Here is a 3825-nt window from a genome sequence, read left to right on the forward strand (position 1 = left end):
ACATAACAACAACAACAACAACATATATATTTTAATTGTGTGATTAGAATGGATGGACATAATCAACAGTTGACAGATTCTTCACCTTGGTTCCTTGGCCTGTAGATTAAAAGCTATTGGAGTAGAAAAAATGCTTTCATTAGCATCTTCATGGTTGAAAACAATACAAGAGAATCTGTAAATACAGTGGAAACCTTTGAGACTCGTTACAGTTAAGCAAAAAATATACTTCATCTTGAGGAGGAATGGCAGAGATAATGGATGTAGGAATGGTTGTTGTTAGGTGCCGTCAAGTCAACTCCAACTCATAGCGACCCTGTGCCCAACAGAAGGAAACACTGCCCGGTCCTGTGCCAACCTCACAATCCTTGCCACACCTGAGGCCAAGGTTGCAGCCACAATGTCAATCCATCTCGTTGAGGATCTTCCCCTCTTTTGCTGACCCTCCACTTTACCAAGCATGTCTTTCTCCAGGGAATGGTCCTGTCTGACAACATGACCAAAGTAAGTGAGGCAAAGTCTGGCCATTCTCACTTCCAAGGAGCATTCTAGCTGCACTTCTTCCAGGACAGAATTGATAGTTCTTCTGGCAGTCCATGGTACTTTCAGCATTATTCACCAACACCACAACTCAAAAGCATCACCTCTTCTCTGGTCTTCCTTGTTCATTGTCCAGCTCTCACATGTATATGAGGCTATTGAAAACACCATGCTTTGGGTTAGGTGGTAGTCCCTTTCATATGCCCATCCAGTTCACCAGTCTGTAAAAAGCAAATAGATCACAGAAGGTGACAGTGAACTAAAGCAAACTTAGCTGAGTATTAGCCCCAATTACAGCTGCTGTGCTACATCTAGGAGCCTCACCAGGACTGATGGACCCAGCTTCAGAAATGTAATATATAGCTATCGATCTGGTAAATACATTCTTTTTAATATGCATCAGCAAAAAAAGAGTAGTAATAATTGTCATTTCCATGGGATAATAGTTTCCTTCCTTGACCCAAGGCTAGGTAATTCTGTTATAATCCAAAAGGACCTGGACTGCCTGACATTCTGCAGAACACCACATTGGTCATAATGCTGCCATCTTGTTAAGCAAGATTATGTTGAGTGAAATAAGTCAATCACAGAAGGACAAATATTGTATGAATCCACTACAGTAAAAAGGAAAGGTTTACACATGGAAGGAAACTCTATTTGTTGGTTACCAGGGATGGGAGGGGAAAGAAGGGAAAATTGCTAAATACAAAGAGACAAGTATTGATTTGGGTGAAGGAAAAAGCAGTATACCAACAGTGAGTGACCAGCACAATAACACTAAGGAAAGGGAAGACACGGAGGACTGCACAAGAGGTACAGGCAACAAAGGTAAACATTTTATACACACACTACTGCATTATCAGTGACAACGAATGTTATGGGTGGGTGCACAGGTAGACAGGCTAAATGGAGATCAGAGGGCAGCATTGGCCCAGGGAGAACTCACGGCAGGAATGCAGAGGAAAGAAGGACACAGGAAAAAGGAAGTGGGAAGAGAGCCGTTAACATTGTGGAGACTGTAATCAATGTCATGAAACAAAATGTGTATGAACTGTTGAGTGGAAAAGAATTGGCTCTGTAAACTTTCACCCGAATAAGCTTTTAAAAATTAAATAAGAAGTGGCAAGTTCTCTGCTTTGGTGAAGTGCATGCACTCCAGGAGGCAGGAAATAAATCCTTCAAAAATTCAGGGACTTGCCACACTGGAGTTTTTAGGGGTCTGGTAGTCTCAAGCATCCTTTCCAAAGTAAAAGAAAAATCATTGCACCTCCCACCTTTTACCACTAAGAAAGAAGCACAATAAGGTACAAAACTTAGTTTCTTTTATTAACAGCAGAGGAAGGAGAGTCAGGAATAGGAGGAGGAAATGGAATGTGAGGCTAATTGTCTCCATGAACAACGTCGTCCTTTGCTATGAGACCAGAACTTGATGGCACTCAGCTATTGTTACCAAACGTTTTGATCCAAGATTCTGTATAATAATTTCAATCAGGGAGGGTGGGGGATGCAGAACATAATTTCAAATTCTCATGACACCCAGACTTTCTGGAGCCATAACACTGGGTGAACCCCTGAAACTAATGCACTGAGATAATTTTAAACCAAAGACATCTCTTTAAGTCTTCTTTAAATAAACAAACAAAAAAACAAGCCCACTACGATTGAGTTGATTCCAACTCATAGCAACCCCCATTGGGTTTCTGAGGTGGTAAACCTTTACAGAAGTAGATTACCCCATTTTCCTTCCACAGAGCAGCTGGTGGGTTTGAACCACCAACCTTCTGGTTAGCAGCTAAATGCTTTAGGCATTGTGCCACTAGAGCTCCTTAAACCAAGCAACAGTTTAGCTTAATTAGTAAGGAAGGTCTGCCTTGAGCATTGTGCTCCTTTAAAAACTATCTATTGGAATCAAATTGACAACAGCAACTTGAAAAATTAGATGGGACACTTAGAGGGCAGTGGGTTTATGTTAATAGGGGAGAAACAATTCTGAAAAGGAGGATGAGAGTAGTTGCACAACTTGAAGAATAATCAATGTCACTGAATTGCACATGGAGAAATTGTTCAATTGGTGTTAAGTTCTACTGTGTATATTAACAACAAAAATTAAAAATTTAAAGAAAGCACACCACTTGGCAGGTGTCTTTGGGTTTTGAAGACAGTGTACTTAGTGATACTGTTCTAGTCTATGTATTTAGTGATGCAGGTGGAGCCCACAGTAAGTCCTCTGCAGCACATCCAGTGTGTGGTACAGGCAGTCCCGCCACCTGGGCCGTATGCTCCAGCATATCCCCAAGGTTCTGCAGGTATCTGTGGTAGAGAAGAATGCTGTATGGAATCTCTGGCAAGCCCTAGTAGAACATTTCAGTGCAGACCCTCAGGATTGTGATGCAAGGCCACACTATCTGTACTATACATAATGACTTGAATACATTGTAAGGCAGGACTACTTGTTTGTGAACTCATGGGCAAATGGCTTAGCTGGTCAATCAAGGTAGGAAGTGTGAGATTGGATGATCAGGCACCAAGAAACCTGGGGAAGAGACATATGGCTGGACTTATGGGGATAGGCAAAAAAGGGTGCAAATATTAGCAATGGATGTTTAATATACATCAGAAAGCATCCACCATGGAAGAGACATTAAGCAATGTGGTGCAATGAATTACTTAATATGGCTCTTTTAGCCAGTCTTTGTGATTCCTACAAGATGACTGGGTGGAATTAAGCAAATGTGAGATGCTTGTGTCCACCAAAGGGATTGGAAAGCTTGCTAATAAGGTAAATAAGGTACATGGTACCCTTGTGGGGATGGAACAATGGAAATAAGGTGTATGGAACCCTTACATGGGGATTGATCAGTTTTGTCACCTGCTAGGCTTAAAATAAGCCAGAAGTGGAGCACATCCTTTGGCCCTCAGAACCTGCAATGAATCTCCTTGTGGCAGTTCAGTTTGTGTGTCAACTTGGCTGGGCCTGGTTGAATGGCTGGGCAGCTGGATGGAGTATTCCCCATGATGAGACTGGTAATCAACTCCCTCGTGGAATCTACTGGGAGCAGCTGAGTACCTGCCTTAGGGAATGCGGTCTGCTTCCTGTATATAAGCAGAAGCCTTGGGGAATGGTCTCTAGCTTATGGCACACTTGGACCCTGTATGTAGCTGTGTCATTGTTCAGCAGCCTGCCATGCTCTGCTGACTTTGGGACCTACAATGGACTTATATTAATGGTCTGCTGTATGGTTTGGTAACATCAGGACTGTGTCTTTTTACTTGTCAACCTTGGGC

The sequence above is a fragment of the Orycteropus afer genome, unplaced genomic scaffold, assembly GCF_000298275.1.
Source record: "Orycteropus afer afer isolate SDZICR_OR568_19922 unplaced genomic scaffold, OryAfe1.0 scaffold00542, whole genome shotgun sequence".
Lineage (NCBI taxonomy): Eukaryota > Metazoa > Chordata > Mammalia > Tubulidentata > Orycteropodidae > Orycteropus > Orycteropus afer.